This window comes from Heterodontus francisci, unplaced genomic scaffold, assembly GCF_036365525.1.
Source record: "Heterodontus francisci isolate sHetFra1 unplaced genomic scaffold, sHetFra1.hap1 HAP1_SCAFFOLD_545, whole genome shotgun sequence".
Classification (NCBI taxonomy): Eukaryota; Metazoa; Chordata; class Chondrichthyes; order Heterodontiformes; family Heterodontidae; genus Heterodontus; species Heterodontus francisci.
Genome location: NW_027141258.1, coordinates 933,552 through 952,894, shown reverse-complemented (window position 1 = coordinate 952,894; position 19,343 = coordinate 933,552).

Here is a 19,343-nt window from a genome sequence, read left to right as displayed (position 1 = left end):
CTGGGAGCAGAGCACACCCAGGCTCAACACACTGGGAACTGCATTGGGAGCAGAGGATATCCAGAGTTAACACACTGGGAACTGGACTGGGAGCAGAGGACACCCAGGGTTAACACACTGTGATCTGCACTGGGAGCAGAGGACACCCAGGGTTCACACACTGGGAACTGCACTGGGGAATGAAGACACCCAGGGTTAACACACTGGGAACTGCACTGCGAAATGAAGACACCCAGGGTTAACGCACTGGGAACTGCACTGCGAAATGAAGACACCCAGGGTTAACACACTGGGAACTGCACTGCGAAATGAAGACACCCAGGGTTAACGCACTGGGAACTGCACTGCGAAATGAAGGCACCCAGGGTTAACACACTGGGAACTGCACTGGGAGCAGAGGACATCCAGGGTCAACACACTGGGAACTGCACTGGGAGCAGAGGACACCCAGGGTTAACAAACTGGGAACAGCACTGGGAAATGAAGATGCACAGGGTTAACACACTGGGAACTGCACTGCAAAATGAATACACACAGGGTTAACACACTGGGAACTGCACTGGGAGCAGAGGACACCCAGGGTTAACACACTGGGAATTGCACTGGTAAATGAAGATGCACAGGGTTAACACACTGGCAACTGCACTGGGTGCAGAGGACCCAGGGTAAACACACAGGGAACTGCACTGGGAGCAGAGGACACCCAGGGTTAACGCACTGGGAACGGCACTGGGAAATGAAGACACCCAGGGTTAACTCACTGGGTACTGCACTGGGAGCAGCGGACACCCAGGGTTAACACACTGGGAACTTCACTGGGAGCAGAGGACACCCAGGGTTAACACACTGGAAACTGCACTGGGCAATGAAGATGCACAGGGTTAACTCACTGGGAACTGCACTGGGAAATGAAGATGAACAGGGTGAACACACTGGGAACTGCACTGGGAAATGAAGATGCACAGGCGTAACACACTGGGAACTGCACAGAGAGCAGAGGACACCCAGGGTTAACACACTGGGAACTGCACTGGGAGCAGAGGACACCCAGGTTGAACACAGTGAGACCTGCAATGGGGAATAAATACACCCAGGGTTAACACACTGGGAACTGCACTGGGCAATGGAAATGCACAGGGTTAACACACTGGGAACCGCACTGGGAGCAGAGAACACCCAGGGTTAACACACCGGGAACTGCACTGGGAAATGAAGACACCCAGGGTTAACAGTCTGGGAACTGCACTGGGAAATGAAGACACCCAGGGTTAACACACTGGGAACTGCACTGCGAAATGAAGACACCCAGGGTTAACACACTGGGAACTGCACTGGGAGCAGAGGACATCCAGGGTCAACACACTGGGAACTGCACTGGGCAATGGAAATGCATAGGGTTAACACACTGGGAACCGTACTGGGAGCAGAGAACACCCAGTGTTAACACACTGGGAACTGCACTGGGAGCAGAGGACACACTGGGAACTGCACTGGGAAATGAAGACACCCAGGGTTAACACACTGGGAACTGCACTGGGAGCAGAGGACATCCAAGGTCAACACACTGGGAACTGCACTGGGAGCAGAGGACACCCAGGGTTAACACACTGGGAACTGCACTGGGAAATGAAGACACCCAGGGTTAACAGACTGGGAACTGCACTGGGAAATGAAGACACCCAGGGTTAACACACTGGGAACTGCACTGCGAAATGAAGACACCCAGGGTTAACACACTGGGAACTGCACTGGGAGCAGAGGACATCCAGGGTCAACACACTGGGAACTGCAGTGGGAGCAGAGGACACCCAGGGTTAACAAACTGGGAACAGCACTGGGAAATGAAGATGCACAGGGTTAACACACTGGGAACTGCACTGCAAAATGAATACACACAGGGTTAACACACTGGGAACTGCACTGGGAGCAGAGGACACCCAGGGTTAACACACTGGGAACTGCACTGGGAAATGAAGACACCCAGGGTTAACACATTGGAACTGCACTGGGAGCAGAGGACACCCAGGGTTAACACACTGGGAATGGCACTGGTAAATGAAGATGCACAGGGTTAACACACTGGCAACTGCACTGGGTGCAGAGGACCCAGGGTTAACACACTGGGAACTGCATTGGGAGCAGAGGACACCCAGGGTTAACACACTGGGAATGGCACTGGGCAATGAAGATGCACAGGGTTAACTCACTGGGAACTGCACTGGGAAATGAAGATGAACAGGGTGAACACACTGGGAACTGCACTGGGAAATGAAGATGCACAGGCTTAACACACTGAGAACTGCACTGGGAGCAGAGGACACCCAGGGTTAACACACTGGGAACTTCACTGGGAGCAGAGGACACCCAGGGTTAACACACTGGAAACTGCACTGGGCAATGAAGATGCACAGGGTTAACTCACTGGGAACTGCACTGGGAAATGAAGATGAACAGGGTGAACACACTGGGAACTGCACTGGGAAATGAAGATGCACAGGCTTAACACATTGAGAACTGCACTGGGAGCAGAGGACACCCAGGGTTAACAAACTGGGAACTGCACTGGGAGCAGAGGACACCCAGGTTGAACACAGTGAGACCTGCAATGGGGAATAAATACACCCAGGGTTAACACACAGGGAACCGTACTGGGAGCAGAGAACACCCAGGGTTAACACACTGGGAACTGCACTGGGAAATGAAGACACCCAGGGTTAACACACTGGGAACTGCACTGCGAAATGAAGACACCCAGGGTTAACACACTGGGAACGGCACTGGGAGCAGAGGACATCCAGGGTCAACACACTGGGAACTGCACTGGGAGCAGAGGACACCCAGGGTTAACACACTGGGAACTTCACTGGGAGCAGAGGACACCCAGGGTTAACACACTGGAAACTGCACTGGGCAATGAAGATGCACAGGGTTAACTCACTGGGAACTGCACTGGGAAATGAAGATGAACAGGGTGAACACACTGGGAACTGCACTGGGAAATGAAGATGCACAGGCTTAACACACTGAGAACTGCACTGGGAGCAGAGGACACCCAGGGTTAACAAACTGGGAACTGCACTGGGAGCAGAGGACACCCAGGTTGAACACAGTGAGACCTGCAATGGGGAATAAATACACCCAGGGTTAACACACAGGGAACCGTACTGGGAGCAGAGAACACCCAGGGTTAACACACTGGGAACTGCACTGGGAAATGAAGACACCCAGGGTTAACACACTGGGAACTGCACTGCGAAATGAAGACACCCAGGGTTAACACACTGGGAACGGCACTGGGAGCAGAGGACATCCAGGGTCAACACACTGGGAACTGCACTGGGAGCAGAGGACACCCAGGGTTAACAAACTGGGAACAGCACTGGGAAATGAAGATGCACAGGGTTAACACACTGGGAACTGCACTACAAAATGAATACACACAGGGTTAACACACTGGGAACTGCACTGGTGGCATAGGACACCCAGGTTTAACACACTGGGAATTGCACTGGTAAATGAAGATGCACAGGGTTAACACACTGGCAACTGCACTGGGTGCAGAGGACCCAGGGTTAACACACTGGGAACTGCACTGGGAGCAGAGGACACCCAGGGTTAACACACTGGGAACGGCACAGGGAAATGAAGACACCCAGGGTTAACACACTGGGTACTGCACTGGGAGCAGCGGACACCCAGGGTTAACACACTGGGAACTTCACTGGGAGCAGAGGACACCCAGGGTTAACACACTGGAAACTGCACTGGGCAATGAAGATGCACGGGGTTGACTCACTGGGAACTGCACTGGGAAATGAAGATGAACAGGGTGAACACACTGGGAACTGCACTGGGAAATGAAGATGCACAGGCCTAACATACTGGGAACTGCACTGGGAGCAGAGGACACCCAGGGTTAACACACTGGGAACTGCACTGGGAGCAGAGGACACCCAGGTTGAACACAGTGAGACCTGCAATGGGGAACAAATACACCCAGGGTTAACACACTGGGAACTGCACTGGGCAATGGAAATGCACAGGGTTAACACACTGGGAACCGCACTGGGAGCAGAGAACACCCAGGGTTAACACACTGGGAACTGCACTGGGAGCAGAGGACATCCAGGGTCAACACACTGGGAACTGCACTGGGAGCAGAGGACACCCAGGGTTAACACACTGGGAACTGCACTGGGAAATGAAGACGCCCAGGGTTAACAGACTGGGAACTGCACTAGGAAATGAAGACACCCAGGGTTAACACACTGGGAACTGCACTGGGAAATGAAGACACCCAGGGTTAACAAACTGGGAACTGCACTGGGAGCAGAGGACACCCAGGTTGAACACAGTGAGACCTGCAATGGGGAATAAATACACCCAGGGTTGACACACTGGGAACTGCACTGGGCAATAGAAATGCACAGGGTTAACACACTGGGAACTGCACTGGGAGCAGAGAACACCCAGGGTTAACACACTGGGAACTGCAGTGGGAGCAGAGGACACCCAGGGTTAACACACTCCGAACTGCACTGGGAGCAGAGGACACCCAGGGTTAACACACTGGGAACTGCACTGGGAGCGGAGGACACCCACCGTTAACACAGTGGGAACTGCACTGGGGAATGAATACACCCAGGGTTAACACTCTGGGAACTGCACTGGGAGCAGGGGACACCCAGGGTTAACACACTGGGAACAGCACTAGGCAATGCAAATACACAGGGTTAACACACTGGGAACTGCACTGGGAGCAGAGGACACCAATGGTTAACACACTGGGAACTGCACTGGGACCGGAGGACACCCAGGGTTAACACACTGGGAACAGCACTGGGAAATGAAGACACCCAGGGTTAACACTCTGGGAACTGCACTGGGAGCAGGGGACACCCAGGGTTAACACACTGGGAACTGCAGTGGGAGCAGAGGACACCCAGGGTTAACACACTCCGAACTGCACTGGGAGCAGAGGACACCCAGGGTTAACACACTGGGAACTGCACTGGGAGCGGAGGACACCCAGGTTTAACACACTGAGAACTGCACTGGGTGCAGAGGACACCCAGGGTTAACACACTGGGAACAGCACTGGGCAATGAAAATACACAAGGTTAACACACTGGGAACTGCACTGGGAGCAGAGGACACCCAGGTTTAACACACTGAGAACTGCACTGGGTGCAGAGGACACCCAGGGTTCACACACTGGGAACTTCACTGGGAGCAGAGGACACCCAGGGTTAACACACTGGGAACAGCACTGGGCAATGAAAATACACAGGGTTAACACACTGGGAACTGCACTGGGAGCAGAGGATACCCAGGGTTAACACACTGGGAACTGCACTGGTAAATGAAGACACCCAGGGTTTACACAGTGGGAACTGAACTGGCAGCAGAGGACACCCAGGGTTTTAACACTGGGGAACTGCACTGGGCAATGAAGATGCACAGGGTTAACACACTGGGATATGCACTGGGGAATAAAGATGCACAGGGTTAACACAGTGGGAACTGAACTGGCAGCAGAGGACACCCTGGGTTAACACACTGGAAACTGCACTGGGCAATGAAGATGCAAAGGGTTAACTCACTGGGAACTGCACTGGGAAATGAAGATGAACAGGGTGAACACACTGGGAACTGCACTGGGAAATGAAGATGCACAGGCTTAACACACTGGAAACTGCACTGGGAGCAGAGGACACCCAGGGTTAACACACTGGGAATTGCACTGGGACCAGAGGACACTCAGGGTTAACACACAGGGAACTGCACTGGGTGCAGAGGACACCCAGGTTGAACACAGTGAGACCTGCAATAGGGAATAAATACACCCAGGGTTAACACACTGGGAACTGCACTGGGAAATGGAAATGCACAGGGTTAACACACTGGGAACCGCACTGGGAGCAGAGAACACCCAGGGTTAACACACTGGGAACTGCACTGGGAAATGAAGACACCCAGGGTTAACAGACTGGGAACTGCACTGGGAAATGAAGACACCCAGGGTTAACACACTGGGAACTGCACTGGGAGCAGAGGACATCCAGGGTCAACACACTGGGAACTGCACTGGGAGCAGAGGACACCCAGTGTTAACACACTGGGAACTGCACTGGGAAATGAAGACACCCAGGGTTAACAGACTGGGAACTGCACTGGGAAATGAAGACACCCAGGGTTAACACACTGGGAACTGCACTGCGAAATGAAGACACCCAGGGTTAACACACTGGGAACTGCACTGGGAGCAGAGGACATCCAGGGTCAAAACACTGGGAACTGCACTGGGAGCAGAGGACACCCAGGGTTAACACACTGGGAACAGCAGTGGGAAATGAAGATGCACAGGGTTAGCACACTGGGAACTGCACTGCAAAATGAATACACCCAGGGTTAACACACTGGGAACTGCACTGGGAGCAGAGGACACCCAGGGTTAACACACTGGGAACTGCACTGGGAGCAGCGGACACCCAGGGTTAACACACTGGGAACTTCACCGGGAGCAGAGGACACCCAGGGTTAACACACTGGGAACTGCACTGGGAAATGAAGACACCCAGGGTTAACAGACTGGGAACTGCACTGCGAAATGAAGACACCCAGGGTTAACACACTGGGAACTGCACTGCGAAATGAAGACACCCAGGGTTAACACACTGGGAACTGCACTGGGAGCAGAGGACACCCAGGTTGAACACAGTGCGACCTGCAATGGGGAATAAATACACCCAGGGTTAACACACTGGGAACTGCACTGGGCAATGGAAATGCACAGGGTTAACACACTGGGAACTGCACTGGAAGTAGAGGACACCCAGGGTTAACACACTGGGAACTGCACAGGGAAATGAAGACACCCAGGGTTAACACACTGGGAACTGCACTGCGAAATGAAGACACCCAGGGTTAACACACTGGGAACTGCACTGGGAGCAGCGGACATCCAGGGTCAACACACTGGGAACTGCACTGGGAGCAGAGGACACCCAGGGTTAACACACTGTGAACTGCACTGGGAAATGAAGACACCCAGGGTTAACACACTGGGAACTGCACTGGGAAATGAAGACACCCAGGGTTAACAAACTGGGAACTGCACTGGGAGCGGAGGACACCCAGGTTGAACACAGTGAGACCTGCAATGGGGAATAAATACACCCAGGGTTAACACACTGGGAACTGCACTGGGCAATGGAAATGCACAGGGTTAACACTCTGGGAACCGCACTGGGAGCAGAGAACACCCAGGGTTAACACACTGGGAACTGCAGTGGGAGCAGAGGACACCCAGGGTTAACACACTCCGAACTGCACTGGGAGCAGAGGACACCCAGGGTTAACACACTGGGAGCGGAGGACACCCACCGTTAACACAGTGGGAACTGCACTGGGGAATGAATACACCCAGGGTTAACACACAGGGAACGACACGAGGGAATGATGATGCACAGGGTGAACACACTTGGAACTGCACTGGGAGCAGAGGACACCCAGGGTTAACGAACTGGGAACAGCACTAGGCAATGCAAATACACAGGGTTAACACACTGGGAACTGCACTGGGAGCAGAGGACACCAATGGTTAACACACTGGGAACTGCACTGGGACCGGAGGACACCCAGGGTTAACACACTGGGAACAGCACTGGGAAATGAAGACACCCAGGGTTAACACTCTGGGAACTGCACTGGGAGCAGGGGACACCCAGGGTTAACACACTGGGAACTGCAGTGGGAGCAGAGGACACCCAGGGTTAACACACTCCGAACTGCACTGGGAGCAGAGGACACCCAGGGTTAACACACTGGGAACTGCACTGGGAGCGGAGGACACCCAGGTTTAACACACTGAGAACTGCACTGGGTGCAGAGGACACCCAGGGTTAACACACTGGGAACAGCACTGGGCAATGAAAATACACAAGGTTAACACACTGGGAACTGCACTGCGGAATGAATAAACCCAGGGTTAGCACACTGGGAACTGCACTGGGGAATGAATAGACCCAGGGGTAACACACTGGGAATGACACTGGGGAATGAAGATGCCCAGGGTTAACACACTGGGAACTGCACTGGTAAATGAAGACACCCAGGCTTAATACACTGGGATCTGCACTGGGAGCAGAGGATACCCAGGGTTCACACACTGGGAACTGCACTGGGAGCAGAGGACACCCAGGGTTAACAAACTGGGGAACTGCACTGGGCAATGAAGATGCACAGGGTTAACACACTGGAAACTGCACTGGGAGCAGAGGACACCCAGGGTTAACACACTGGGAACTGCACCGGGGAATGAAGATGCACAGGGTTAACACAGTGGGAAGTGCACTGGGAGCAGAGGACACCTCGGGTCAACACACTGGGAACTGCACTGGGAAATGAAGATGCACAGGGTTAACACACTGGGAACTGCACTGGGAAATGAAGATGCACAGGGTTAACACACTGGGAACTGCACTGGGAGCAGAGGACACCCAGGGTTAACACATTGGGAATTGCACTGGGACCAGAGGACACCCAGGGTTAACACACTGGGAACTGCACTGGGAGCAGAGGACACCCAGGGTTAACACACTGGGAACTGCACTGGGAGCAGAGCATTACCAGGGTTAACACAGTGGGAACTGCAATAGGAGCAGAGGACACCCAGGCTTAACACAGTGGGAACTGCACTGGGAGCAGAGGACACCCAGGGCTAACACACTGGGAACTGCACTGGGAGGCAGCAGAGAGGAGAGAGGAGGCAGGAGAGAGGAGAGAGGAGGCATCAGGGAGGAGGGAGGATGCAGCAGAGAGGAGGGAGGAGGCAGCAGAGAACAGAGAGGAGGGAGGAGGCAGCAGAGAACAGAGAGGAGGGAGGAGGCAGCAGAGAACAGAGAGGAGGGAGGAGGCAGCAGAGAACAGAGAGGAGGAAGAGGCAGCAGAGAACAGAGAGGAGGGAAGAGGCAGCAGAGAACAGAGAGGAGGGAGGAGGCAGCAGAGAACAGAGAGGAGGAAGAGGCAGCAGAGAACAGAGAGGAGGGAGGAGACAGCAGAGAACAGAGAGGAGGAAGAGGCAGCAGAGAGAAGGGAGGAGGCAGCAGAGAGGATGGAGGAGGCAGCAGAGAGGACAGAGGAGGGAAGAGGGAAGAGGCAGCAGAGAACAGAGAGGAGGGAGGAGGGAAGAGGCAGCAGAGAACAGAGTGCAGGGAAGAGGCAGCAGAGAACAGAGGAGGGAAGAGGCAGCAGAGAACAGAGAGGAGGGAGGAGGCAGCAGAGAACAGAGAGGAGGGAGGAGGCAGCAGAGAACAGAGTGCAGAGAGGAGGCAGCAGAGAACAGTGAGGAGGGAGGAGGCAGCAGAGAACAGAGAGGAGGGAGGACGCAGCAGAGAACAGAGAGGAGCGAGGAGGCAGCAGAGAACAGAGTGCAGAGAGGAGGCAGCAGAGAACAGAGAGGAGGGAGGAGGCAGCAGAGAACAGAGAGGAGGGAGGACGCAGCAGAGAACAGAGAGGAGGGAGGAGGCAGAAGAGAACAGAGAGGAGGGAGGAGCAGCAGAGAGGAGGAAGGAGGCAGCAGAGAGGAGGAAGGAGGCAGCAGAGAGGAGGGAGAAGGCAGCAGAGAGGAGGGAGGAGGCAGCAGAGAGGAGAGAGGAGGCAGCAGAGAGGAGGGAGGAGGCAGGAGAGATGAGGGAGGAGGCAGCAGAGAGGAGGGAGGAGGCAGCAGAGAGGATGGAGGAGGCAGGAGAGATGAGGGAGGAGGCAGCAGAGAGGAGGGAGGAGGCAGCAGAGAGGAGGGAGGAGGCAGGAGAGATGAGGGAGGAGGCAGCAGAGAGGAGAGAGGAAGCAGAGAGGAGGGAGGAGGCAGGAGAGATGAGGGAGGAGGCAGCAGAGAGGAGGGAGGAGGCAGCAGAGAGGATGGAGGAGGCAGCAGAGAACAGAGAGGAGGGAGGTGGCAGCAGTGAACAGAGAGGAGCGAAGAGGCAGCAGAGAACAGAGTGCAGAGAGGAGGCAGCAGAGAACAGAGAGGAGGGAGGAGGCAGCAGAGAACAGAGAGGAGGGAGGACGCAGCAGAGAACAGAGAGGAGGGAGGAGGCAGAAGAGAACAGAGAGGAGGGAGGAGCAGCAGAGAGGAGGAAGGAGGCAGCAGAGAGGAGGAAGGAGGCAGCAGAGAGGAGGGAGGAGGCAGCAGAGAGGAGGGAGGAGGCAGCAGAGAGGAGAGAGGAGGCAGCAGAGAGGAGGGAGGAGGCAGGAGAGATGAGGGAGGAGGCAGCAGAGAGGAGGGAGGAGGCAGCAGAGAGGATGGAGGAGGCAGGAGAGATGAGGGAGGAGGCAGCAGAGAGGAGGGAGGAGGCAGCAGAGAGGAGGGAGGAGGCAGGAGAGATGAGGGAGGAGGCAGCAGAGAGGAGAGAGGAGGCAGCAGAGAGGAGGGAGGAGGCAGGAGAGATGAGGGAGGAGGCAGCAGAGAGGAGGGAGGAGGCAGCAGAGAGGATGGAGGAGGCAGCAGAGAACAGAGGTGGGAGGTGGCAGCAGAGAACAGAGAGGAGGGAGGAGGCAGCAGAGAACAGAGAGGAGGGAGGAGGCAGCTGAGAACAGAGAGGAGGGAGGAGGCAGCAGAGAACAGAGAGGAGGGAAGAGGCCGCAGAGAACAGAGAGCAGGGAGGAGGGAGCAGAGAACAGAGTACAGAGAGGAGGCATCAGAGAACAGAGTGCAGAGAGGAGGCAGCAGAGAACAGACTGCAGAGAGGAGGCAGCAGAGAACAGAGAGGAGGGAAGAGGCAGCAGAGAACAGAGAGGAGGGAGGAGGCAGCAGAGAACAGAGAGGAGGAAGAGGCAGCAGAGAGAAGGGAGGAGGCAGCAGAGAGGATGGAGGAGGCAGCAGAGAGGACAGAGGAGGGAAGAGGGAAGAGGCAGCAGAGAACAGAGAGGAGGGAGGAGGGAAGAGGCAGCAGAGAACAGAGTGCAGGGAAGAGGCAGCAGAGAACAGAGGAGGGAAGAGGCAGCAGAGAACAGAGAGGAGGGAGGAGGCAGCAGAGAACAGAGAGGAGGGAGGAGGCAGCAGAGAACAGAGTGCAGAGAGGAGGCAGCAGAGAACAGTGAGGAGGGAGGAGGCAGCAGAGAACAGAGAGGAGGGAGGACGCAGCAGAGAACAGAGAGGAGCGAGGAGGCAGCAGAGAACAGAGTGCAGAGAGGAGGCAGCAGAGAACAGAGAGGAGGGAGGAGGCAGCAGAGAACAGAGAGGAGGGAGGACGCAGCAGAGAACAGAGAGGAGGGAGGAGGCAGAAGAGAACAGAGAGGAGGGAGGAGCAGCAGAGAGGAGGAAGGAGGCAGCAGAGAGGAGGAAGGAGGCAGCAGAGAGGAGGGAGAAGGCAGCAGAGAGGAGGGAGGAGGCAGCAGAGAGGAGAGAGGAGGCAGCAGAGAGGAGGGAGGAGGCAGGAGAGATGAGGGAGGAGGCAGCAGAGAGGAGGGAGGAGGCAGCAGAGAGGATGGAGGAGGCAGGAGAGATGAGGGAGGAGGCAGCAGAGAGGAGGGAGGAGGCAGCAGAGAGGAGGGAGGAGGCAGGAGAGATGAGGGAGGAGGCAGCAGAGAGGAGAGAGGAAGCAGAGAGGAGGGAGGAGGCAGGAGAGATGAGGGAGGAGGCAGCAGAGAGGAGGGAGGAGGCAGCAGAGAGGATGGAGGAGGCAGCAGAGAACAGAGAGGAGGGAGGTGGCAGCAGTGAACAGAGAGGAGCGAAGAGGCAGCAGAGAACAGAGTGCAGAGAGGAGGCAGCAGAGAACAGAGAGGAGGGAGGAGGCAGCAGAGAACAGAGAGGAGGGAGGACGCAGCAGAGAACAGAGAGGAGGGAGGAGGCAGAAGAGAACAGAGAGGAGGGAGGAGCAGCAGAGAGGAGGAAGGAGGCAGCAGAGAGGAGGAAGGAGGCAGCAGAGAGGAGGGAGGAGGCAGCAGAGAGGAGGGAGGAGGCAGCAGAGAGGAGAGAGGAGGCAGCAGAGAGGAGGGAGGAGGCAGGAGAGATGAGGGAGGAGGCAGCAGAGAGGAGGGAGGAGGCAGCAGAGAGGATGGAGGAGGCAGGAGAGATGAGGGAGGAGGCAGCAGAGAGGAGGGAGGAGGCAGCAGAGAGGAGGGAGGAGGCAGGAGAGATGAGGGAGGAGGCAGCAGAGAGGAGAGAGGAGGCAGCAGAGAGGAGGGAGGAGGCAGGAGAGATGAGGGAGGAGGCAGCAGAGAGGAGGGAGGAGGCAGCAGAGAGGATGGAGGAGGCAGCAGAGAACAGAGGTGGGAGGTGGCAGCAGAGAACAGAGAGGAGGGAGGAGGCAGCAGAGAACAGAGAGGAGGGAGGAGGCAGCTGAGAACAGAGAGGAGGGAGGAGGCAGCAGAGAACAGAGAGGAGGGAAGAGGCCGCAGAGAACAGAGAGCAGGGAGGAGGGAGCAGAGAACAGAGTGCAGAGAGGAGGCATCAGAGAACAGAGTGCAGAGAGGAGGCAGCAGAGAACAGACTGCAGAGAGGAGGCAGCAGAGAACAGAGAGGAGGGAGGAGGCAGCAGAGAAAAGAGAGGAGGGAGGAGGCAGCAGGGAACAGAGAGGAGGGAAGAGGCCGCAGAGAACAGAGAGGAAGAAGGAGGCAGCAGCGAGCAGAGAGGAGGGAGGAGGCAGCAGAGGACAGAGAGGAAGGAGGAGGCAGCAGAGAACAGAAAGGAAGGAGGAGGCAGCAGAGAACAGAGAGGAGGGAAGAGGCAGCAGATAACAGAGAGGAGGGAGGAGGCAGCAGAGAACAGAGAAGAGGGAGGAAGCAGCAGAGAACAGAGAGGAGGGAAGAGGCAGCAGAGAACAGAGAGGAAGGAGGAGGCAGCAGAGAACAGAGAGGAAGGAGGAGGCAGCAGAGAACAGAGAGGAGGGAGGAGGCAGCTGAGAACAGAGAGGAGGGAATGGGCAGCAGAGAACAGAGAGGAGGGAGGAGGCAGCAGAGAAAAGAGGAGGGAAGAGGCAGAAGAGAACAGAGAGGAGGGAGGAGGCAGCAGAGAACAGAGAGGAGGGAGGAGGCAGCAGAGAACAGAGAGGAGGGAGGAGGCAGAAGAGAACAGAGAAGAGGGAGGAGGCAGCAGAGAACAGAGAGGAGGGAGGAGGCAGCAGAGAACAGAGGAGGGAAGAGGCAGAAGAGAACAGAGAGGAGGGAGGAGGCAGCAGAGAACAGAGAGGAGGGAGGAGGCAGCAGAGAACAGAGAGGAGGGAGGAGGCAGCAGAGAACAGAGAGGAGGGAGGAGGCAGCAGAGAACAGAGGAGGGAGGAGGCAGCAGAGAACAGAGAGGAGGGAGGAGGCAGCAGAGAAAAGAGAGGAGGGAGGAGTCAGCAGAGAACAGAGAGGAGGGAAGAGGCAGCAGAGAACAGAGAGGAGGGAGGAGGCAGCAGAGAGGAGGGAGGAGGCAGCAGAGAACACAGAGGAGGGAAGAGGCAGCAGAGAACAGAGTGCAGAGAGGAGGCAACAGAGAACAGCAAGTAGGGAGGAGGCAGCAGAGAACAGAGTGCAGAGAGGAGGCAACAGAGAACAGAGAGGAGGGAGGAGGCAGCAGAGAACAGAGTGCAGAGAGGAGGCAACAGAGAACAGAGAGGAGGGAGGAGGCAGCAGAGAACAGAGAGGAGGGAGGAGGCAGCAGAGAACAGAGAGGAGGGAGGAGGCAGCAGAGAACAGAGAGGAGGGAAGAGGCAGCAGAGAACAGAGAGGAGGGAGGAGGCAGCAGAGAACAGAGAGGAGGGAAGAGGCAGCAGAGAACAGAGAGGAGGGAGGAGGCAGCAGAGAACAGAGAGGAGGGAAGAGGCAGCAGAGAACAGAGAGGAGGGAAGAGGCAGCAGAGAACAGAGAGGAGGGAAGAGGCAGCAGAGAACAGAGAGGAGGGAAGAGGCAGCAGAGAACAGAGTGCAGAGAGGAGGCAGCAGAGAACAGAGAGGAGGGAGGAGGCAGCAGAGAACAGACAGAAGGGAGGAGGCAGCAGAGAGGATGGAGGAGGGAAGAGGCAGCAGAGAACAGAGAGGAGGGAAGAGGCAGCAGAGAACAGAGAGGAGGGAAGAGGCAACAGAGAACAGCAAGGAGGGAGGAGGCAGCAGAGAACAGAGTGCAGAGAGGAGGCAACAGAGAACAGGGAGGAGGGAGGAGGCAGCAGAGAACAGAGAGGAGGAAGGAGGCAGCAGAGAACAGAGAGGAGGGAAGAGGCAGCAGAGAACAGAGAGGAGGGAGGAGGCAGCAGAGAGGAGGGAGGAGGCAGCAGAGAACACAGAGGAGGGAAGAGGCAGCAGAGAACAGAGTGCAGAGAGGAGGCAACAGAGAACAGCAAGGAGGGAGGAGGCAGCAGAGAACAGAGTGCAGAGAGGAGGCAACAGAGAACAGGGAGGAGGGAGGAGGCAGCAGAGAACAGAGAGGAGGGAGGAGGCAGCAGAGAACAGAGGAGGGAGGAGGCAGCAGAGAACAGAGAGGAGGGAAGAGGCAGCAGAGAACAGAGAGGAGGGAGGAGGCAGCAGAGAACAGAGAGGAGGGAAGAGGCAGCAGAGAACAGAGAGGAGGGAGGAGGCAGCAGAGAACAGAGAGGAGGGAAGAGGCAGCAGAGAACAGAGAGGAGGGAAGAGGCAGCAGAGAACAGAGAGGAGGGAAGAGGCAGCAGAGAACAGAGAGGAGGGAAGAGGCAGCAGAGAACAGAGTGCAGAGAGGAGGCAGCAGAGAACAGAGAGGAGGGAAGAGGCAGCAGAGAACAGAGAGGAGGGAAGAGGCAGCAGAGAACAGAGAGGAGGGAGGAGGCAGCAGATAACAGAGAGGAGGGAGGAGGCAGCAGAGAACAGAGAAGAGGGAGGAAGCAGCAGAGAACAGAGAGGAGGGAAGAGGCAGCAGAGAACAGAGAGGAGGGAAGAGGCAGAAGAGAACAGAGGAGGGAGGAGGCAGCAGAGAACAGAGAGGAGGGAGGAGGCAGCAGAGAACAGAGGAGGGAAGAGGCAGCAGAGAACAGAGAGGAAGGAGGAGGCAGCAGAGAACAGAGAGGAGGGAAGAGGCAGCAGAGAACAGAGAGGAAGGAGGAGTTAGCAGAGAACAGAGAGGAGGGAAGAGGCAGCAGAGAACAGAGAGGAGGGACGAGGCAGCAGAGAACAGAGAGGAGGGAAGAGGCAGAAGAGAACAGAGGAGGGAGGAGGCAGCAGAGAACAGAGAGGAGGGAGGAGGCAGCAGAAAACAGAGAGGAGGGAGGAGGCAGAAGAGAACAGAGAAGAGGGAGGAGGCAGCAGAGAACAGAGAGGAGGGAAGAGGCAGCAGAGGAGGGAGGAGGCAGCAGAGAACAGAGAGGAGGGAAGAGGCAGCAGAGAACAGAGAGGAGGGAGGAGGCAGCAGAGAACAGAGAGGAGGAAGGAGGTAGCAGAGAACAGAGAGGAGGGAAGAGGCAGCAGAGAACAGAGAGGAGGGAGGAGGCAGCAGAGAGGAGAGAGGAGGCAGCAGAGAACAGAGAGGATGGAGGATGCAGCAGAGAACAGAGAGGAGGGAGGAGGCAGCAGAGAACAGAGAGAAGAGGCAGCAGAGAACAGAGAGGAGGGAGGAGGCAGCAGAGAACAGAGTGCAGAGAGGAGGCAACAGAGAACAGAGAGGAGGGAGGAGGCAGCAGAGAACAGAGAGGAGGGAAGAGGCAGCAGAGAACAGAGAGGAGGGAGGAGGCAGCAGAGAACAGAGAGGAGGGAAGAGGCAGCAGAGAACAGAGTGCAGAGAGGAGGCAGCAGAGAACAGAGTGCAGAGAGGAGGCAACAGAGAACAGAGAGGAGGGAGGAGGCAGCAGAGAACAGAGTGCAGAGAGGAGGCAGCAGAGAACAGAGAGGAGGGAGGAGGCAGCAGAGAACAGAGTGCAGAGAGGAGGCAACAGAGAACAGAGAGGAGGGAGGAGGCAGCAGAGAACAGAGAGGAGGAAGGAGGCAGCAGAGAACAGAGAGGAGGAAGGAGGCAGCAGAGAAAAGAGAGGAGGGAAGAGGCAGCAGAGAACAGAGAGGAGGGAGGAGGCAGCAGGGAACAGAGAGGAGGGAAGAGGCAGCAGAGAACAGAGAGGAGGGAAGAGGCAGCAGAGAACAGAGAAGAGGGAGGAGGCAGCATAGAACAGAGAGGAGGGAAGAGGCAGCAGAGAACAGAGAGGAGAGAGGAGGCAGCAGAGAACAGAGAGGAGGGAAGAGGCAGAAGAGAACAGAGGAGGGAGGGGGCAGCAGAGAACAGAGAGGAGGGAAGAGGCAGCAGAGAACAGAGAGGAGGGAAGAGGCAGCAGAGAACAGAGAGGAGGGAAGAGGCAGCAGAGAACAGAGAGGAGGGAAGAGGCAGCAGAGAACAGAGAGGAGGGAAGAGGCAGCAGAGAACAGAGAGGAGGGAAGAGGCAGCAGAGAACAGAGAGGAGGGAAGAGGCAGCAGAGAACAGAGAGAAGGGAGGAGGCAGCAGAGAGGATGGAGGAGGGAAGAGGCAGAAGAGAACAGAGAGAAGGGAGGAGGCAGCAGAGAGGATGGAGGAGGGAAGAGGCAGCAGAGTACAGAGAGAAGGGAGGAGGCAGCAGAGAACAGAGAGGAGGGAAGAGGCAGCAGAGAACAGAGAGGAGGGAAGAGGCAGCAGAGAACAGAGAGGAGGGAAGGAGGCAGCAGAGAGGATGGAGGAGGCAGCAGAGAGGATGGAGGAGGGAGGAGGCAGCAGAGAACAGAGAGGAGGGAGGAGGCAGCAGAGAACAGAGAGGAGGGAAGAGGCAGCAGAGAACAGAGAGGAGGGAAGAGGCAGCAGAGAGGATGGAGGAGGCAGCAGAGAGGATGGAGGAGGGAGGAGGCAGCAGAGAACAGAGAGAAGGGAGGAGGCAGCAGAGAGGATGGAGGAGGGAAGAGGCAGCAGAGAGGAGGGAGGAGGCAGCAGAGAGGATGGAGGAGGGAAGAGGCAGCAGAGAGGATGGATGAGGGAAGAGGCAGCAGAGAGGATGGAGGAGGGAAGAGGCAGCAGAGAACAGAGAGGAGGGAGGAGGCAGCAGAGAGGATGGAGGAGGGAAGAGGCAGCAGAGAACAGAGAGGAGGGAAGAGGCAGCAGAGAACAGAGAGGAGGGAAGAGGCAGCAGAGAACAGAGAGGAGGGAGGAGGCAGCAGAGAACAGAGAGGAGGGAGGAGGCAGCAGAGAAAAGAGAGGAGGGAGGAGGCAGCAGGGAACAGAGAGGAGGGAAGAGGCCGCAGAGAACAGAGAGGAAGAAGGAGGCAGCAGAGAGCAGAGAGGAGGGAGGAGGCAGCAGAGGACAGAGAGGAGGGAAGAGGCAGCAGAGAACAGAGTGCAGAGAGGAGGCAGCAGAGAACAGAGTGCAGAGAGGAGGCAGCAGAGAACAGAGAGGAGGGAGGAGGCAGCAGAGAAGAGAGTGCAGAGAGGAGGCAGCAGATAACAGAGAGGAGGGAGGAGGCAGCAGAGAACAGAGAAGAGGGAGGAAGCAGCAGAGAACAGAGGAGGGAAGAGGCAGCAGAGAACAGAGAGGAGGGAGGAGGCAGCAGAGGACAGAGAGGAGGGAAGAGGCAGCAGAGAACAGAGTGCAGAGAGGAGGCAGCAGAGAACAGAGAGGAGGGAGGAGGCAGCTGAGAACAGAGAGGAGGGAATGGGCAGCAGAGAACAGAGAGGAGGGAGGAGGCAGCAGAGAAGAGAGTGCAGAGAGGAGGCAGCAGAGGACAGAGAGGAGGGAAGAGGCAGCAGAGAACAGAGTGCAGAGAGGAGGCAGCAGAGAACAGAGAGGAGGGAGGAGGCAGCTGAGAACAGAGAGGAGGGAGGAGGCAGCAGAGAACAGAGGAGGGAGGAGGCAGCAGAGAACAGAGAGGAGGGAGGAGGCAGCAGAGAACAGAGAGGAGGGAGGAGGCAGAAGAGAACAGAGAAGAGGGAGGAGGCAGCAGAGAACAGAGAGGAGGGAAGAGGCAGCAGAGAACAGAGAGGAAGGAGGAGGCAGCAGAGAACAGAGGAGGGAAGAGGCAGAAGAGAACAGAGAGGAGGGAGGAGGCAGCAGAGAACAGAGAGGAGGGAGGAGGCAGAAGAGAACAGAGAAGAGGGAGGAGGCAGCAGAGAACAGAGAAGAGGGAAGAGGCAGCAGAGAACAGAGAGGAGGGAGGAGGCAGCAGAGAACAGAGGAGGGAAGAGGCAGAAGAGAACAGAGAGGAGGGAGGAGGCAGCAGAGAACAGAGAGGAGGGAGGAGGCAGCAGAGAACAGAGAGGAGGGAGGAGGCAGCAGAGAACAGAGGAGGGAAGAGGCAGAAGAGAACAGAGAGGAGGGAGGAGGCAGCAGAGAACAGAGAGGAGGGAGGAGGCAGCAGAGAACAGAGAGGAGGGAGGAGGCAGAAGAGAACAGAGAAGAGGGAGGAGGCAGCAGAGAACAGAGAAGAGGGAGGAGGCAGCAGAGAACAGAGAGGAGGGAGGAGGCAGCAGAGAACAGAGGAGGGAAGAGGCAGAAGAGAACAGAGAGGAGGGAGGAGGCAGCAGAGAACAGAGAGGAGGGAGGAGGCAGCAGAGAACAGAGAGGAGGGAGGAGGCAGAAGAGAACAGAGAAGAGGGAGGAGGCAGCAGAGAACAGAGAAGAGGGAGGAGGCAGCAGAGAACAGAGGAGGGAGGAGGCAGCAGAGAACAGAGAGGAGGGAGGAGGCAGCAGAGAACAGAGAGGAGGGAAGAGGCAGCAGAGAACAGAGAGAAGGGAGGAGGCAGCAGAGAGGATGGAGGAGGGAAGAGGCAGAAGAGAACAGAGAGAAGGGAGGAGGCAGCAGAGAGGATGGAGGAGGGAAGAGGCAGCAGAGAACAGAGAGAAGGGAGGAGGCAGCAGAGAACAGAGAGGAGGGAAGAGGCAGCAGAGAACAGAGAGGAGGGAAGAGGCAGCAGAGAACAGAGAGGAGGGAAGGAGGCAGCAGAGAGGATGGAGGAGGCAGCAGAGAGGATGGAGGAGGGAGGAGGCAGCAGAGAACAGAGAGGAGGGAGGAGGCAGCAGAGAACAGAGAAGAGGGAGGAGGCAGCAGAGAACAGAGAAGAGGGAGGAGGCAGCAGAGAACAGAGGAGGGAGGAGGCAGCAGAGAACAGAGAGGAGGGAGGAGGCAGCAGAGAACAGAGAGGAGGGAAGAGGCAGCAGAGAACAGAGAGAAGGGAGGAGGCAGCAGAGAGGATGGAGGAGGGAAGAGGCAGAAGAGAACAGAGAGAAGGGAGGAGGCAGCAGAGAGGATGGAGGAGGGAAGAGGCAGCAGAGAACAGAGAGAAGGGAGGAGGCAGCAGAGAACAGAGAGGAGGGAAGAGGCAGCAGAGAACAGAGAGGAGGGAAGAGGCAGCAGAGAACAGAGAGGAGGGAAGGAGGCAGCAGAGAGG